The following is a 21,158-nucleotide window of genomic DNA, read 5'->3' as shown; positions in this document are numbered from 1 at the left end:
CTGGGTCTCCATTGATCGTCTAAAACCTGCTTATCCTCTGCCAGATGACCCGCCTACAGTTCGCCTCTCTAGATCAGGGCGCCCTATTTAACATGTACAGTATGTCATTTTTAGGGGGGGAGCCATGTACCAACCGTGTTTCACACAATTGTACATAATTCCTTTTGTATATATTATGCTTGTATCTTCGCTCTTCCCTCGCACTAAAACGAACATGAAAATTCATGTCTGGTTTTTCCTCTGTGATATTGTCTGTCTTGTGAACTTGTCATGTCCTGTTGCCTTGAGGTTTTGTATATAAGGAGAGTGTTCCACAATAATATAACTCAGTCGTTTCTAATCTGCCTTTGAGTTCACACCCTTACTCGGCGCCGTCACAAGCCTTTTCCTAATCACTTGTCCTACTTCTAACTCTGAGTGTCGTGAATTTCACTTCGACAAATATATATTAAGTTCTAAGCCCGATGTTAAGGGGCGGATAGCAAGACCTTGAAGAGGTAAGACTCCCAAAACCTTCCAGGAATCAACAAAATACAGCTACCTTTAACAATTTTATTGCAAAAATAGTTATTTAAGAAAGGGAATAACATAACAAAACATTTACTCTGCTTACTAAAAGAAATATCAGACTTGAATTAATCTCATGTGCTCCCAAAAACACTAAGTCCACATCGGACTCAAAATAAGAAAAAATACACACAATTTCAGCAATATACCTTGGTAGACGGCATACCAAGGCTTTCTAACGTAATTTAATGAATAACACTGACCCCCAATCACAAGGATCAGCTAAATATACATAGATACAAATCTCACATAACACTTGCAAAAACTATAGGGAAACCGACCTGGTTACAAAAGGGGGAGAGAGACAACAATTGGAGACCACTTACTTGAGCTGGGGAGATTAGGCAAAAGAGGCCGATCTGAGCTCCGTAGCTCCGACGAAAACCCTGATTTCCCGCGCTTCCTAATGGGTCCTTGGCAAAGGGGAGGGAATTCTTACCTTATTTATTTATAAGGGGTTATTTAAGCTTCTTATTTTGCCACAAGACTGAGAAACGGTTAAAGTTTTACTTTAAATACAAGTGGGGGTTTAATGATTCGGCTGAAGGCCATAATTTGCCATAATCCACCAGCTTAGGGAGTCCTTGACTCTAAACATATACATAGGATATTTTCATCATCGTACAATAAAATGACATTACATTCGTGAATCATAAATTACAAATACTCAATTTCCTTAACATCCGCTCCTTCCCTACCAGGTGGTTAATCTTTAGGCTCTAATACCGTCTCGTATTAAACCATAGTCATTCGTCTCAACGCCCGCGAGTTCTTCCAGCCTTCCCTCAAATTTAACGTAATGTTTGTGGAGTTAAATGGCGGGACTTTCGAATGATCAGTTCGAAATTCCCGACACTGAGTTTTCTATTCCTTCTAGGTCCATTGCTTCTTTTCCCCTCGTCTGTTGTTCCTCTTCTCTCGGGCTCTCTCGGGAGTTCTCCTCTTGCGGACCATCATGGGAATCCTCTTCTTCTGAAAACAAACCCTAAGTTCATTGCTCCTTTGGTTTCTCTTTCTTCTTTTAGAGGAAACAGATACGGGTAGTCCTTCTCAAGATCAATCGTAGGACTATACCTCAATGGTTTCTCCGTTACAATGGGACAAGGCACAAACGGCACTCCACCAACCTCATTACCCAGCAGGACTTCTCCTCCTTCGAGAGCTAATGAATCCTTTACAGCAAAATTAAAATGACCTGTCACCAACTCGCATGAGAGTTTCGATCAGCAAATGCGGGTAACTTTCTCACATCCTATTCCCTTCAAAATGACCGAGTCTCCTGTGAGAGACTATTCCATCAACGGGTGTACACCTCGTGTAACCACACTATGGTTACAACCTGTGTCGCGCAATATTTTGACTGGGGTTTGCTCACTCCCTTTGATGGCGGCTAACATACCTTCATAAATATACGGTTTAAAGGCATCCACGCTATTTGGGGTTGTCCTGTGCGTCGTGTAAATGTTAGCTGGTTTATTTTCCTCGTCATCCTTTCCTGATTTTTTCTTTGTTTTTGCATTCTGTGAAGTGGAATTATCCATAACAACTTGGACGACTGCTTTCGGTTGGTTTGACCAACACTCCTTACTGATAGGGCCTTTCTTGCCACACTTAAACCAAACAATATTAACCTTTTGCACGTCTTTCCCGATGCCTAAAGGAGGACGATTCAACGATTGTTGCTGTGGTACTATCGCATTCTTCTTTTGAACAGCACCAGTGCTACTTCTATGTAACTATTGAATTTGTTCACATGGTTATTACTGAACTGGTTTCCTTGGTTTGGCAAATACTTGATACTTGGTCGGAACGACGGTTGAAACTTCATACCAGAGGGGGGTTTATGACTGATAATATTATAATCTCCACTCAGTGAAGCAATTTTTTCAAGTTTCTTCACCCCCTCTCTCTCTCTCTCTCTCTCTCTCTCTCTCTCTCTCTCTCTCTCTCTCTCTCTCTCTCTCTCTCTCTCTCTCTCTCTTTCTCTCTCTCTCTCTCTCGCAAGTATGTTCGTATATGTTCAGGAATTCCTCTTAGATATTGTTCTACTATGCACCACCCATGTGTCACACGATCGTACATAGTAACGACATTTCTCTTTTTTGTTTATATTATCCTTTGTATCTTCGCTCTCCCCTCGCACTGACAGCAACTTGCATCAACCTGTCTGACTATTTCTCATTGTTAGATGTTAACAGAACCAGTTGCCGGTTGGACAAGAAATAGCATGTATTTTGTGACCTTGCTGGGACCTAGTGTGTATACGTATATACTCGATGTGTCTATAATAAAGTACTCACAACCTATTCTTGGCTTGTCACATTGGTGACTCCGCGGGTCGACTTGCTCCTCCCGCCTCCCACCCCCTCACTGTTACTATAACGGACTCCACCGAAGTTGGCGCCGCTTCATTCAATCTTTCGTCATTCGCCAGCGGGGAGGCATTTGCTTGGTTTCAGCACGCAGAAGTCCAGTTCTGCATCAAGGGCGTAACTCGCTCAACTGCCACGCCACAGCAGATTATGTTCTAGCGGCGATACGACACCTTCCCGGAAATCTCTGACTGGCTTTGTGAACAAGGAGACACCCCAATAGCATATGACGCCCTCAAAACATGCCTTCTGCAGCAGTAGTCGCTTTTGTCAGCCGCCCGTATAGCAAAGCTTTTTCAGCTCTCTCAATAACCGTTGGGGGACCAAATGGCTTCACTTGCCCCTAGGAAAATGACCAGTATCACTCGCTTGCAACCTGCTGCGGATGGCTCTCCTCATGAGGTGAACCTGCTCCGTGCACTTTGGGTACGCCGTATACCCGAACCTGTACGCGCTGCCATACCTGATGTCGATAGTTTACCCATAAAGGACTTGATGACCAAAGCCGACGCCCTTATGGACAGATATTCATGACCTTCAAGACCTCCATCAACGCCTCCACTCCTGACGAAGAGGACAATTATTCAACGTCAACCGAAGCTGTCGTGAATGCCGTAGGACACACGCCTACCCTGTGACGTGCCAGAGCGGCGACAAAACCACCCATCAACCACCACTCACTCGCGCCCCAACCATCGACTTCTACAATCACTTACTACCGCCCATCAGCCGCAGTTTTGCCACTACCACTCCAGATTCGGAGTTGCCGCCAAAGAAATGTGCCAAGGATTGTCAGTGGCCAAAAAATGTGTAAATAGGCCATCGCTCCCATGTTTCTAATCTTTTCTTTTTACATAATGCAGGAATGGACGTGCGATTATTGGTAGACACGTTTGCTCGTCGTTCTCTGTTGCCAAGGGAACTCTTCAGGACACAACGTAGTCTGTCTAAGTCTGCCGATGTCCGCCTGGTAGCTGCCAACGTATCTGCGATACCCACCTATGGTTACGAGAACTTCAGATTATTGTTTGGAAACGGCAAATTTAATTGGAAGTTTCTCGTTGCTGACGTCTCATTGACAATCCTCAGTGTGGATTTCCTCTCTCATTTCCACCTTCTGGTCGATGTCTCCCACCAACAATTTGTCAACGCAGACTCGTACTTGTCGACACCTCTTCAACCCGTCCCCTCCAGCCGCGCTCTCCACATCAGTGTACTCACGGATGCCTACGCCCACCTCATCATGTCGTACCCAGAAGTTTTCCGTCCAGAACTTCACCAAACGCCCACGGCTCCGGCCAATCACGGTATTTATCAGCATATCAAGACGACGGGACCCCCAGTCTTTGCCAAATTCAGACGTCTAGCACTGGATTGATTGGCAGCCTCCAAACAAACGTTTGCCGAAATGGAAGAAATGGCCCTTTATCAAAAGGCCTCCAGCCCATGGTCGTCACCCTTACACATCGTCCTAAAGAAAGACGGCTCACTCCGTCCGTGTGGGGATTACAGGCGCCGGAACATGCAAACAAAATCAGATCACTTCCACCTCTCAAACATTGCTGACGTGACCTCCTACCTGCACAAAACGAAGGTTTTCTCCACGCTCGATCTCCTGAAGGGGTATTATCAGGTGCCTATGAACCCAGAAGACTTCCCCAAGACCGCCATCACCACTCCCTATGGTACATGCACCTTCAATTACTCCTGTTTTGGCCTTCGTAATGCTGGGGCCACTTTTCAACGTCTCATGGATGGCATCTTAGGGAACCTCCCATTCTGTGTATGTTTCGTGGATGACATACTTGTGTTCTCTTCCTCAAAAGAGGAACACCTCTGTCACCTGGGCATAGTGCTTGACTGCCTACTCCAAAACGGCATTGTAGTCTGGTACAACAAGTGTACCTTTGGCACCAACGAAGTGTCATTCTTAAGGCACCGTATCACTCCTGAAGGAGTCCATCCCCTCCCTGAGAAGGTAGCAGCCGTTCAGAACTTCCTTACGCCCTCGACCGTCAAAGCACTGCAGGAATTCTTGGGCATGATCAACTATTATCACCGTTTTCTGCCAGCCATTGCCGCCACTCTTGCTCCCCACTACGCCTCCCTAAAAGGCAAGCCAAAAGACCTGAAGTGGGGTCCCCTTCAAGAAGCGACCTTCTGCAACGCAAAGAATGCCCTATCAACTGCTGCTGCTCTCACTTTTTCCATCCCACATGCCCCTCTCCTCTCCAATAATGCCAGTGACGTCGCTATTGGTGCAGTACTCAAACAGGTGGTCAACGGCTCGCCCCGCCCATTGGCCTTCTTCAGCAGAAAACTGTCCAAGGCAGAATCGGGTTATTCTACCTTCGATCGCGAATTGCTGGCGGTGCACTTTGCTGTCCGTCGCTTTTGCTATTTCTTAGAAGGTACACCCTTCGTCCTTCGCGCAGACTACATGCCTCTGGTGCACGCCTTCACTCGATAGTCTGATGCCTAGTCCGCCCGTCAACACCGACATCTCTCCACCGTGGATGAATACAATTGCATCCTTCAACACGTCCCTGGGAAAATGAATCCCGTTGCTGATGCCCTGTCAAGAAACACGTTGGCCACCGTTCAACTGGGATTGGATTACAATGCCTTGGTTGAAGCTCAACGACAGGACCCAGAGTATCAAGCATGTCTGACATCCTGCACATCCCTCCGTTGGGAAGACGTACCCCTCGACGACTCCAACACCACCCTCCTCTGTGATGTCAGTACTGGTAGACCGCGACCGTGGATTCTTGCTCCCCTGCGCCGACATCCCTCTTGCCATTCTACTGAACAGCTGTTGAAGACGAAGTTAATTTGGCGCTGCATTACTAAGGGTGCTGAGGATTGGGTCCACGCCTGTACTTCTTGCCAATCTTCCAAAGTACATCGACACACGGATTCAGGATTGGGCACCTTTCCTCAAGATCAGCGTCATTTCGCCCACATTCACGTCGACGTTGTAGGCCCCTTACCCACATCACAAGGACATCGTTACCTGTTTACCGTCATTGACTGCTCCACTCGTTGGCCTGAAGCCATTCCCATGGAAACTACAATGTCCGCCTCATGTACATCTGCCTTACTCTCAGGATGGATAGTAAGATTTGGTATCCCTGAGCATATTACTTCTGACAGGGGTACCACTTTCACCTCTCAATTGTGGACATCATTAGCGAATCTCCTGGGCATCACCCTACATCAGACAACTGCCTACAACCTTGCTGCCAATGGAATGGTTGAACGTTTTCATCGTACCCTCAAAGCAGCTTTGATTTCCCACTGCAAGGACTTCAGCTGGTTTACTCATCTTCCCTGGGTCCTCCTGAGACTAAGGACCACTCCTAAAGACACCCTGGACGTCTCGTCAACTGAAATGGTGTATGGCGACCTGTTGGTCATCCCTGCCTAATTTTTTCCTTCTACAACCTCCTCCGACGATCTCCAGCGCACACGTCACGTCGTGGGAAAATTTACACACTGCCGCCAGACTTACAAGCCCCCAGCGAAGACTCACATACCAACAGACTTGCATTCTGCAATGCACGTCTTCCTATGCAACGACACTAGCAAGCCTCCGCTAACGCCCCCTTACACTGGCCCTTTCCTTGTGATATGACGCAATCCGAAAGCATTCCTACTAAACATTCGTGGCAAGGAAGACTGGGTCTCCATTTATCATCTAAAACCTGCTTATCTCCTGCCAGATGACCCGCCTACAGTTCGCCTGTGTAGATCAGGGCACCCTATTTAACATATACAGTATGTCACTTTTAGGGGGGGAGCCATGTACCACCCGTGTGTCACATGATTGTACATAGTAATGACATTTCTCTTTTTTGTATATATTATCCTTTGTATTTTTGCTCTCCCCTCGCACTGACAGCAGCTTGCATCAACCTTTCTGACTATTTCTCATGGTTAACTGTTAACAGAACCGGATTCCGGTTGGACAAGAAATAGCATGTTGTATTTTGTGACCTTCTTGCCGGGACCTAGTGTGTATATATACTCAATGTGTCTATAATAAAGTACTCAGTTGCATTCATCTCACCTTTGGCTCACAACCTACACTTGGCTTATCGCAAGTACTTTCAATTCTACTAAATCAACCATCTCCCTCACGTTAGCAGCCTCTATCCATCTCTTAAAATTTCGTGGTACTTTATAAGCGTAATCCAGGAAAGTAATTTTCTCGTCCTACCACAGACTTTGGAAATTTTCCTTATAATATTCAGGGGTCATCTTGCAGCACGCTCCTTTTCACTTCTTGATACTCCTTCCTCTAGTTCTGAGACAAGAAAAGATATGCACTGTGTAAGATGTAAGATGAGGTTGCTTGCAGCGCCTAAGCGCTGCCCATATAAGTGATTTCATTGTCCACGTCACAGGCTATCTGTATTTCCTTCTGCTCTGTATAAGTTGCAATGAAGATACGAAATCATGATGACTATCATTTCCTGATCCTACCTAGCTTAAGATCTAACATGGCGCAGTGAATGAAAATAAAAAGAGGACCTATAGTAATAACCGTGGCACAGCATGGCACCACCGTTCAGACGACCTTGTTTGCATCCCATAGGGGCAAGATTGCAAGGACAGGAACCTCTGGAACCGGAGTCAGGATATCGCTGGCTTCAATGCTGCAGGCTCACCACGTGTTACAAACCCAGCTACAAGCCATCCAGAATCTTCAGGCTGAGATAACAGTGTTGTCACTCGAAGGTACTAATGTCCCCCAACCAAGGATCCCTTCATCTGCAGCTCCGGAAAAGTACGAGGCTGAGGTGTCCCCTGCAGCCTTCAGGTCTTGTAAACGGTCAATGGAGTGTGGGTTGCAACTCTGTAAGTTGAAGAATAACGAGGCAGTTCATCATATAAGGCTGCATTGTGTTCCGATATTGCAACGTGCCCTCGATTCTAGGTTTACTGACGCCCAGTGGAGTGCCCTCTCTACTGAAGGGGCATTAATGCGGTTAAGCAAATGGTAGAGAAAGCTTCTAACCAAACGGTGCAGTGGCTCGAGTTTTTTTGGCCAAAGAGACTAGTGAGTCCTTCAAAGATTATTTTATCAAGTGTACGCAAAAGGCTACTGATTGTGCATTCACATGTCCTAATTGCAATCATGATTTATCTGAATATATGCTTTTGCGCAAGCTCATGGTAGGCCTAAGTGATAAAGTGCTCAAAAGGCAAGTGTTTCAATCATGCAATAATATCCGTGATATCGATTCCCTCAGAGTCATGTGCAGTGCATTTGAGCCCGCCCGTGACGACGCCCTTCGTAATAGGGCATGGCGTAGCAGCTCCCCTAGAGCAGCTGCTGTTAGTGGGTTTGAGGGGGAACACGAGGTGGAGGTGGCAGCCGCCCTTGCTAATTGTGACAGGAGTGCCTTTGTAAAAGTACAATCGTAACCTTGTGGTAATTGTGGTACTCATCAGACCCCTGGGGATTCCTCATGTCCCGCAAGAAAAATGACAGGTTACGGGTGCGGTAAAACCAGTCACCTGAAGAAGTGTTGCAGAGGGCGGAGTGCCAGGAATAACATTAGTGGTCTGGCAGCAGAGTCGGACATATCGGGTGAAGTGATTGCAGTTGTCGTTGCGGAAATGGCCGTCCCCGCAACCAACTATTCGCGTTGATGTATGCTTGACCAACTTGGGAGAGTAGTCCTGTGTCCGAGCAGTGCTGGACACTGGTGCCCAGGTTTGTGTTACGGGACCCACTATTCTTACGACGTTGAACATAAAACCAACTAAGCTGAGGTTAAAGGGAGGAGTGCAAGACTTCGCCAACCTGCATCTGAAGTGTTTAGGGTCGACCTCTTGCACCATAGAATACAAGGGGAGGCATACAACCCAGGAGGTATACTTTGTAAAGTCCTCCATTGATTTTTATCTATCCCTGGATGCTTGCAAGAAACTTGGTCTTGTGCCAGAAACGTTTCCTAACCATGCCCACTTCACAGACTCTGCCCTCTCAGCAGCAAGTGCAACCCTTACATTAGCTGAAGCAACCGGTCAAAATGTGAGACCGTCGGCCATCCCGTTTCCTCCTAGTGAGGAGAATATTACCAGATTAGAAAACTGATTATTAGCCCATTTTTCAAGTACGACTTTCATCACCAAGAGAGAACCCCTCCCGGTAATGGATGGGGAACCCCATCATATCCACTTCTTACCTGACGCAGTTCCTTATGCCTGCCCCACACCTGCGTCAGTACTTAAGCACTGGGAAAAGGAGGTAAAAGCCTAGTTGGAAGAGGACGTCAAGAGAAGGGTCTTACAAAGAGCTCCCCCTAAAGAGCCCACAGAATGGTGTTCACGTATGGTGGGCATGGCCAAGAAAACCGGGCAACCAAGACGTACGGTCGACTACCAAAAACTCAATGCAGGTCGTAGAAGGGAGACGCACCATACCCATACGCCCTTCGATATGGTATCTAGCATTCCCCTTGCTCATACAAGACTGTGACCAATGCCTATTGGGGATTTCACCAGGTAGAACTGGATAAGGAAAGCATACCCCTAATCACATTCATCACACCTTAGGACAGGTACCAATGCCAAAGGACACCAATGGAACATTGCTCTGCCTCCGACGCATATACCCGCCGTTTCAATGATGCCATTGAAGAAGCACCCAGGAAGTTTAAGCGTGTGGGCGACACACTTCTGTATGATTTGAGCGTAGAAAGCGCCTTTTGGCATGTGTATGACTTCCTCGCAGTCTTAGCCTACAAAGCTACAAAGGTATCACTTTGAAACCAGAAAAATTCAAGTTCTGCAAGAAAGAAGTGGAATTCGTTGGATTTGAAGTCGGTTGAGACTCCTACAAGCCTTCAGAAGATTATCTATCTGCATTCAAAAGTTTTTCTATGCCCCAAAATCCCACAATATCCGACATCAGGTCATGGTATGGTTTTGTAAATCGGCTGGCCCCCTTCCTGACAACAGGGGTCATCATGACCCACTTTAGAGACCTGCTGAAGAAGCCCTCGAGCAAACAGGTCTATTGGGATGAGCACCTTCAGGAAAAGTTCCGTCAAGTGCAAGACATCATCTGCAAGTTGGCCAAGGACGGCCTCACCTACTACGATAAGCTGCGGCCGACTGTTGCAGTCACTGACTGGAGTACGAAGGGGGTGGGCTTCGTCATCCTAGAACAATATTGCAGTTGTACCTCCGTCGAAACCCCCTTCTGTTGTAGGGATGGTCGGAGAATAGCGCTTTGTGGCAGTCAGTTCCTCACACCCGCCGAGTCTGGGTATGCAGCTGTGGAGGGGGAAGCCCTTGCAGTGGCCTGGTGCTTAAAAAAAGCACGGTTATTCTTATTGGGCTGCCCGAACTTTAGTCAAGTTACTAAGCAATAGAAGTCTCGACGATATTACCAACCACATACTGTTTAGATTAAAGGAGAAAACATTATTGTATAATTTCAACGTTAAATACCTACCAGGCAAGAAATCATGCTGCTTACTTCCTCTCTGGTTTTCCTAGCCTGAGGACGGCGCCAGATAGACAGGATGCGAGCTTCAATGAAGAATTAACGATTGCTATGGTGTCAGCAATCACAGAAAACCTACAGGAGCAGTGCACCATAGACGAGAAAATTGTTGAAGAGGCAGCCCTGGATGACCCAGCATATCAGCTACTAGTCACTCGAGTAACAGCAGGGGACTGGAACCAGAAGAAATCTCAAGAAATTGCATGTTTGAGGCCCTTCTATGGCATCAGAGAACATCTCTCTTTATCTGGCAACCTGGTTACATGCTGCTTCAATGACAACTGCATCCGCCTTGTCATTCCCGAAGGGCTCCACCATCAGATAACCGCCAACCTCCATGCTGGACATCAAGGCCTAGATACAATGTTGAGGAAAGCGAGACACTCAGTCTATTGGCCAGGCATCGAGGGTGACCTCAGCATCATCGTTCACGATGTACATTGTGCGACGTCCATGCACCATCACTTCCTGCCGAAGTCATGAAAATGACCCCTGCCCCAGAGTATCCATTCCATCAGACAGTCATGGACCTGTTTCAGCTCGAGGGATACATGTATATGGCATATTGTGACAGGTTTACCTGGTGAGTGAAGAGATGATGACCTTCTACAGGAGATGGAGAGTTGACATACGGCTATCATCGGCCCACTATCTGCAGTCAAATGGGAGAGCCGAGGCCGCAGTTAAGTCGGCAAAAAGGATAATTAGAACAAGTATCAGCGGGACTGGAAGCCTCAATAACAACAAGGTATCATTGGCCATGCTACAATACCTGAACACGCCCTTAAGGGGTATAAATAAATCTCCGGCGCAATTGGCAACTGGGAGACAGTTACGGGATGGTTGTACCGACTGCAAAACTCAACTATAAGATAGACCAACACTGGAGAAAATCCTTAGAAAAAGAGAACTTCAAGTAGCAGAGAAAAATAAGATAATTGAAAGCGGCAGCGACAGGAGGTGAACGCCCTTACAGCCAGGCACGCACATTAGGGTTCAGAACCAGATGACCAAGGCCTGGGACAGGCTGGGAATCATAGTCGAACAACAACCTCATAGACAGTACATCGTGAGTCTAGATGGTAGTGGGTATCTGTCGATAAGGAACGGAAGACACCTCAAGGTCACTGAACTGCTTGTCAATGAGACAAGAGGAGCCACTCCTACCGATGACGAAGTGGGTCATGAGCCTAAGTTTCCTCCATCAGCGCCAGATGTATGGCCTCCAAGGAAGAGAGAGGCCCCGGTCTGTATGAACGATTATGTATAACTATCTCTGCTTTGATTCTGCATTTATAAAATAAAAGCAACTTCTATTTTATTTTACTACACTTAGACATCTTAATGTTACCATTAATTATTATGATTATGATTTACCTTACATGTCTGATGTTTTCATTAAGAGAGTATAGCATTTCGTTTGTCATATCTGCTTTTGATATTGTCATTTATAAGTTTGAAAATATTACCCTCGTAATTTTTTGGGAGGGAGATGTAAGATGTAAGATGAGGCTGCTTGCAGCGCCTAAGCGCCGCCCACATAAGTGACGTCATTGTCCACGTCACAGGCTATCTGTATTTCCTTCCGCTGTATATCATACATACATACATATACCAAGGCACTTCCCCCAATTTTGGGGGGTAGCCGACATCAACAATGAAACAAAAACAAAAAGAGTACATCTACTCTCTACATTCCTCCCAGCCTGACAAGGGACTCAACGAGTTCAGCTAGTACTGCTAGGGTGCCACAGCCCACCCTCCCCGTTATCCACCACAGATGAAGCTTCATAATGCCGAATCCCTAATGCTGTTACCTCCGCAGTCATCTAAGCACCGGAGGAAGCAGCAGGGCCTACCGGAACTGCGTCACAATCGCTCGCCATTCATTCCTATTTCTAGCACGCTCTCTTGCCTCTCTCACATCTATCCTCCTATCACCAGAGCTTTCTTCACTCCATCCATCCACCCAAACCTTGGCCTTCCTCTTGTACTTCTCCCATCAACTCTTGCATCATCACCTTCTTTAGTAGACAGCCATTTTCCATTCTCTCAACATGGCCAAACCACTCAACACATTCATATCCACTCTAGCTGCTAACTCATTTCTTATACCTGTTCTCACCCTCACCACTTCGTTCCTAACCCGATCTACTCGAGATACACCAGCCATACTCCTTAGACACTTCATCTCAAACACATTCAATTTCTGTCTCTCCATCACTTTCATTCCCCACAACTCCGATCCATACATCACAGTTGGTACAATCACTTTCTCATATAGAACTCTCTTTACATTCATGGCCAACCCTCTATTTTTACTACTCCCTTAACTGACCCCAACACTTTGCAACCTTCATTCACTCTCTGACGTACATCTGCTTCACTCCACCATTTGCTGCAACAGCAGACCCCAAGTACTTAAATTGATCCACCTCCTCAGTAACTCTCCAATCAACATGACATTCAACCTTTCACCACCTTCCCTTCTCGTACATCTCATAACCTTACTCTTACCCACATTAACTCTCAACTTCCTTCTCTCACACACCCTTCCAAATTCTGTCACTATCGCAAAGCGTCTCTTCTGTGTCTGCAACCAGTACAGTATCATCCGCAAACAACAACTGATTTACCTCCCATTCATGGTCATTCTCGTCTACCAGTTTTAATCCTCGTCCAAGCACTCGAGCATTCACCTCTCTTACCACTCATCAACATACAAATTAACAACCACGGCGACATCACACATCCCTGTATCAGCTCCACTCTCACCGGAAACCAATCACTCACTTCATTTCCTATCCTAACACATGCTTTAATACCTTTGTAGAAACTTTTCACTGCTTGCAACAACCTTCCAGCAACTCCATATAACCTTATCACATTCCACATTGCTTCCCTATCAACTCTATCATACGCTTTCTCCAGATCCATAAACGCAACATACCTCTCTTACCTTTTGCTAAATATTTCTCGCATATCTGCCTAACTGTAAAATCTGATTCATACAACCCCTACCTCTTCTTAAACCACTCTGTACTTTTAAGATTGCATTCTCTGTTTTATCCTTAATCCTATTAATCATTACTCTACCATACACTTTTCCAACTACACTCAACAAACTAATACTTCTTGAATTACAACAATCATGTACATCTCCCTTACCCTTATATAGTGGTACAATACATGCACAAGCCAATCTACTGGTACCATTGACAACACAAAAACATATTTAAACAATCTCACCAACCATTCAATACAGTCACACCCCTTCCTTCAACATCTCAGCTCTCACACCATCCATACCAGATGCTTTTCTACTCTCGTTTCATCTAGTGCTCTCTCATTTCTCTATTGTAATCTTCTTTCATTCTCATCTCCATCACCGGCACCTCAACACTGGAACAGCAATTATATCTGTCTCATATTATCTCAACATTCAGTAAATTTCAAAATATTCGCCACCTTTCCTTGATCCTCCTTTAACAACTTCCATTTCATCTTTCATGTTCTTCAATTATTGAGCAGCCTTCCTTACTCTCTTTACTTCTTTAAAAACTTCTTATTCTCTTATATGATGACCTATCCATGACACACCTAGGTCAGCTGACTCTTTGCCTCATGTACTTGCGATTTACTTCAAATTTTTTCTCTATATTTTTTCATACTTCTTACTATTATCTGAGCATTCTTCAAAAGCCTTTATCATTTTTACTTACATACCTTCATGTCACATTCACAGCCTTCTATGCTGCTCAACAACATACTTGCCACACACATCACTTGTAATCCAACAAAGAAGAACATGGATAATTATTTATAGTAGTGGAAAGGAAAACCATGAAAATTCAAGATTTGTGCATAATGATAATGACATCATATGGCTTTCAATCGTTACCATTTGATATTTTCTCTCTAGTCGATATTCAGAAAAATTTCATTATTTTACTTAGAGGATTTAACTTTTGTGTAAATACTATGCTGGCTCAAATGTACGACTTGGTAATGACTTGAGGTGCTATTCAGGGATCTCTCTCTCATTCTTCTATCTCTCACTCTCTCTCTTCTCTTATCTAGTATATATATATATTATATATTATATATATATATATATATATATTTATATATATATGTATATATATATATATATATATATATACTTATATATATTATATATTATATTTATATATTATTATATATTTATTATATATATATATATATATATTTATATATATATATATATATTATATATATATATATATATATATATTATATATATATATTATATATATATATATACACACACATATATATATATATATATATAAATATATATATATATATATATATATATATATATATATATATATATATATATATATATATATTTATATACTGTATATATACGCACACATGCATGCATGTATGTATACATGTATGTATATATGTATATATTTATAACAATTGATAGTCCCTGTTGGTCTTAGATTTTTACCATGGTTTTTCCTAATAACTTTGATCTCCGGAGTCTTTCTATCGTCCGGAATCTGCAACTTCTGTATAATTTTTGTCACAATTTAGCAAATTATATTATCTGAAAATGTTTCATTTTCATCATTTCTTTTATAACTGAAGGTTTAGGTCATCAGATCCTGCTGCTTTCTTTTCTTTCAGATCTTAGATTTTATATATAATTTTTGGTTTCCTTACTGCCTATATTACTTTCATAGCTAAAGTATAATGGTCTTTTTGGACTTTCGAATGCTGCATTCACCTAATTATGTGGACACTTTGTAAATGTACAAGGTATTTCCACGATAAGCAATTCTTATCATACTAACAATAATTCTTTATTTTTTTTCTTTATTTTCATCATACCGTTCAGTCATCTCATTATTATACGTTCTTTTATTTTCCTGGTTCCGTGCAAATCAGTTATTCTGATTTTTGCTTTAACTATTTTTCAGTATTCAATTAACTCTGATTTTCAGGGTTTCAGTATTTCGGTTAAGAAAAAAAATTGGTTCATCTTTATTTCATCTCTATTTTCACGTAATTCTTATTCTTGTCTCTATTATCTCTTATGTTTTATTTCTAAGGAATGAAATTTCTTCTTCTTTACAAGTGTTTGTGACTTTTTTGTCTAGTGATCATGTTTATTCTATAATGTTACCTTAATTATGGTGTCGCTTTCATTCCCTTTGTTGCTCTCTCTTATCTTCTATATTCCTTTACTCGCCAAAGTCATTATCAAATTCATCTTTTATAATCTGCCTATATATCTGCTTTCGAGGATTAATTCTACTCTATAGTACCTTATTCTCCCCATCTTCCTTTGTGAAATATTGGTTTACTCTGATCTCTCCTGTAAAATAATGAATGGTGAACAGATATCAACAATGAATTTTTTTTTGTCTAAGATTATTTCTTTGAGGTTGGACTGTGTACTCTCTTCGGTAACATTCTTTCCAATGTATAGACTCTGTACACCAATGACTCTCATGTTGTAACATTGGTCCATAATATTTTCTTTAATTCATGATCGATTCCACATCCCGATCTTGGATTTAGTATCATAAAAATCTTGCAAAACTTTTAAAAAGTAATTAATGATAGCAGTATCATTAATGACTCCTTTTGATTTAGGTTTTTCATTGGTGTTTCTCATGGAAAACTAATATTTTCCCTATTTTGTCTTCTTCGTTATTTCCTCCAGTAAAGTCTATTATCATTCATTCGAAAGTTACCTAGTGTATTTAACTTTTTAGGTTATCTATTTTAGGTTATCACGATTTTTTAAGGGCCATTTAAAGGTTTAAAGGCCACTCATGAATGGTAGGCTGAAGATGTTTGCCTAAACTCACTAAATGGAATTTCTTGAGATCATTTAACATTCCAGTTTTTTATTTACAAAAATTTGTCGTAATGTTATACAAGCCTTGGATTTATAAGTGTATTTTGTGAGACTTGAGATGATGTCGGAGCTTCAGCGCTGAAGTTGCAAGGATTTTCCTGGACGTAGTTTCAAATGTAAAAGATGAAATCAGGAACACAGCTCCTGATGATATTTGACCTTCCAAGTTTTTCTTATTTCTTTAAAAAAAACCTATTCACGTTGTAGGGATACAGTTTGTCAGGGGAGTCACATTTCTCTCCACAAAAGCAGACTCAACAATGATGATTGAAAATAGTCTCTCCTCCAATGGATGTGGCAAGTAGATTGGCCTCGCCTTATGAAAGAAGGGGACACGGGCTCTTTGCGTTGAACTTGTCAACCCTTGCGTGAAACAGCTTGTAATCTTGTGAAAGAGGCAGCGATCAGGAACACAAAGAACGGACAGGATTATGATGAGATGACGGCAGCTTGACGACCGAGGTTGGAGTCCTAACCTCAGTTGAGGGACGCCGCAAAGCAGACAAGTCCTCCAAAACCCGGTTCCCTTCTCATCATAAGTCCGAACCGGAAAACGTCATATTTGCGAGTCTAGCAATAAACCAGCGGCTTTCTATACCCGTTTTCTCGAACGTTCCTGGTTGCCCAGAGTGAACCATAATATTGAAAAATTTCATCTACATATAACACTACATATTTTGAACCCCCCCCCTCTCTCTCTCTCTCTCTCTCTCTCTCTCTCTCTCTCTCTCTCTCTCTCTCTCTCTCTCTCTCTCTCTCTCTCTTTGATTATCATCATTTGCATTTTTATTCGAAATGTGATTCTCTTTCCTTCTCTTTTATTTTGATTTTCTTATATATGCATACTCTCTCTCTCTCTCTCTCTCTCTCTCTCTCTCTCTCTCTCTCTCTCTCTCTCTCTCTCTCTCTCTTTGACTGTCATTTCTTAAAAAATCACATGGTATGTTTTAGCATGGAGATGTTTGCAAGGAGGGTTGATTTTAGCATCAGGATGTTCTGACCGGAAATGCAGACATACTTTGGCATGGCAACACTTGACACAGGAACATCTCTACATAGGGACCTTTTGACTGGGTGACATTTGCCGGTAGGATCTTTTTTACGAAATTTGTGGTGACTTTTCGACACCAAGAAGGCTTAACCAAGATGTATCCTCATTTTTTGTCATAGGGATCTCCAGAAAGATTTTTATATTTATCTATTTTTTTCTTTTTTTGCATAGGACAAATACATAGAAGGGGGAAGTTTTTATGGAAGATATCTAGGATATTTTGGTAGGTGGGCGCCATGTTAGAGTTTGTTTAGACAAAATTGTTTTTGGAAACTTTTTGTCATTTATTGTGAAAGTTGTTTAGAGTCGTTTTGGTATTGTAACTTTGAGCAGAAAGTCGTTTTGACCAAAATTTGTACGAACGTTTTGGCTGAGGGAAAACTGTCAGGAAACGTTTTGGGTGTGTGGTATGGTTTGATATGGCAATGCTGCTAGGGCAACTTTTTGTGTCGAACTCGCAGGAACGTTTGGTCATGGTGGAAAGTTTTCACCAAGATCTGAAGGGACCGAAAGTCATTTGGGGATATTTTGAAGCTGAGAAGACTCGCAAACCCGCAAAACTATCATAATCAGTTCTTGGGAATATCTCGTAGCAAAGTATTATGAGGAAAACTCAATAGCATTGTATCGCAAGACTTTCGTTTCCCCATGAAACAAATATCCGTTATTTAGCAGAAAATTTTACTTAAAAACCTTCAACTGTTTGAAAATGGAGCATTTTGGAAAAATAAAAAAGGCCTATTTTGAACCAAGAGCAGCAAGATGGTAAATATTTATCAAACTTTCGCCATTTTTTTTTCTAATTTCGATTACATCTTGTCTAATAACTTTCGTTTTCAAACTTCTTTTTTTTTTTTGCTTCTTTTTCTTTTTCTGTTTCTTTTGAAGTGTATGTTTAGAATGTATTTGTGTCCCTTAATTAAGGTAACAGATACGACATGCAATATCAGTTCATGCTTGTTCCTGTTTAGGCAGTAGGAGGTTCAGCAGGCATTGAATAGTTTCTAAAATTTCTGACTTTAGAAATTACTTCTGTGTTCCTTTGCATGGAAGATGATCTTAACACCGCGGTTATGGGGCTGGTTAGTAGTGATTAGATAAACACGATTTCGACTCTAGTTTTCACTATGCAAGAGGGTATCAAATTACCAACTTTGTTTGCATTGGGAAAGTCAAATTTATGTTTTTTTTTTTCTTTTTTTTCTTTTTTTTTTTTACAAGCAGCTAAACTAGGTTCCTGTAATCAACTCATTGCTTACCGGCCATATTTCATTATAATTCTTTCTGAGACACTAGATATTAGTTCCAGTGTCCCATTCAGGAACCTCCCGACACTGTCACATGGCTCGCCCGAAAGAATTCTCCCTCTACAAGAACCGAAGACTTGCACAAGCCAAAGTCAAAGAAGCTGGAGAGCAGAGTGGGGAAATAAGTGAAAATGTAGCAAGGTTGAAGGGAGGACACAAAGACAGTTAGCTCCAATCGGAGCTTGCCTTATGTATCTGAGATAACAAACGTATAGAAGTGAACGTATTGGGGAAGTAGTGACGGGAATGTCACCGAGGACTGGAAGAAGCGCCCGACTTCGAACGTTCACTGGCAGTCGACATAATGACGAAAATGTATGTTACCGTTACGAAACGTTTGCTTTCAGTATAAAAGGTAATTATAACTCAAAGGATAGTCCCGTTGGATTAGAATCCTATATAAAGTAAGATCCTTTTCACCTTTTTATTACTCAAACTTTTTGGGAAAGTGAAGGTGTTGCTCCAAGAAAGACGATTGACCAACCACAGCTAAATCACAACACTTCTCATTGAACAATTAATCCTTCAAACTGGTGATTGTTTCTCGCTCAAGCGTCTTCGATCCGAAATCAAATCATGGCACATAGCAGAAGCCCACACTCCCTCGATACCTCCATCACACAAGAAGCTTCAGAAGACACGCCCTACAGCAGATGGAGATGGACCTTATCCCTTTGGGTGATATCGAGCAAGAACTCAAGGCACTTGAAAACTTTCCCTTAGAACAAATGGATCAAAGCGTTTGGAGAGATGAGGCAGAAGAAGACCAAAGAAGGGAACAAAATCAACAAAGATTCACTTGGCCGCATTTTCACGTCTATAATACAACGACACCTTCTACAAGTAATGCAGCTATTTCGAATTGCTTTTCTTTAACTCCCATAAAAAGTTCAGCTTTTAAGCAAGCCTACCAAGATCCTGCAAATCTAAGGACGCCATATACAGCAGCAGATATTATTCCAACCCCTGTAACTGGGAATTCATTCGGAGGGGATAGATATTTATCTCCCCAAGACTTTGCACTAGTTCGAGACGACCCATTTGGAGGTTGGTCTGCTTTTCCCTCACAAGAGCTCTCCCCCAAAGTTAATTCAATGTTTGATATGTCAATGTCAAACATGACTACACCAGGAACATCTTCTGCTGCATCAAGTGTACCTTCCCTCCACTACGGCATCAGTGCCTCTCAAAAGATGGCGCTCAGCGCAGCAGATGCATCACACAATACGTCGATTGAGGCAGCACTTGCAAACCCTCCTTTCGAGGCTTATTGGTCGGCCACGGCTTCTCTCAGCGGCCCTTCGGAGTCTTCTCACGTGGAGCAAATTCTCTGGACTGAAGACTGCTCATCTGAGGGAGGCTTGCAGGTATTGTCTGCAGAATCACACACTGCTTGCAGTTTTCCACAAGAACCTATTGTTACTCCGAGTAGTACTTTGAATCCTGGAACTAGAAAACCTCCTTCAAATACAGAAATCGACGTCAGTTCTTGGAAGGCGAAAAGAAAAAGTCTCACGAGCATCAGCTTGCAAATACCAGGTCAAAAGACTACAACGAAAGACAGAAAAAGGATAAACTCGATAAGGAGAAACAACACAAGTTCTTAGAGGAGGAGAACGAGAAACTGAAATCAAATGCAATGAGTTAGAAGCTTTGAGAAACAATTACCAAACACTGTACAATACTTACAAGGATTACTTACCTTCTATTCCAGAGATGCAATGAAGTTAATGGGCCTTGGATTCATAAACACCATAATGTATTATATTCAAGTCTACACCATTTGTATCAACTGGAGAGTATATCATAAATCAAACATACATTTATCTCTAATATATTTTTTTAGTTAAAAAAAAACTTATATTCGTTATTTAATCATAATTTATATGATATCGTCTTAAAAAGGATCCAATCCCTTACTGATGATTACACCATAATAAGTACAGGAATTTAAGGATTTTGATGTTTGTTTAATATCCTATATTTAAGTCTGGACTATTTCTATGTTATGGAGGGCACATCTTCAATTAAGCATATATATGCGTGTAATACTCTTTTGTTTTAATCTAAAGAATATTCTATATGATATAAAAGACGACCTTTTAGAAAAGTATAATAATAAGTTATATCTTTTAATCATAATTTCCATAACATCGCCCTAAAACATTATCCAGTCACCTATTGAAGATTAAATCAAAATAAGTAAAAGAATTGAAGGATTTTAATAATGTTTGTGTGATATCAGTTAGGAAAACTGTCTTACTTTTCACTAGATAACTGATGAATAATTCTTGAAGAAAATCTATTGATTAAGGATAATCTTCATTTCAATTACATTTCAATTGAAGAATCTCTTCCAACAGAATTATCTAGTCAAGTTTCACGTTCATTACAAGGATTCTAATATTTCGAAAGAGAG

Source organism: Palaemon carinicauda, chromosome 8 (assembly GCF_036898095.1).
Source record: "Palaemon carinicauda isolate YSFRI2023 chromosome 8, ASM3689809v2, whole genome shotgun sequence".
Taxonomy (NCBI): Eukaryota; Metazoa; Arthropoda; class Malacostraca; order Decapoda; family Palaemonidae; genus Palaemon; species Palaemon carinicauda.
The sequence above is the reverse complement of the archived record's forward strand: the minus strand, read 5'-3'. Positions refer to the sequence as shown.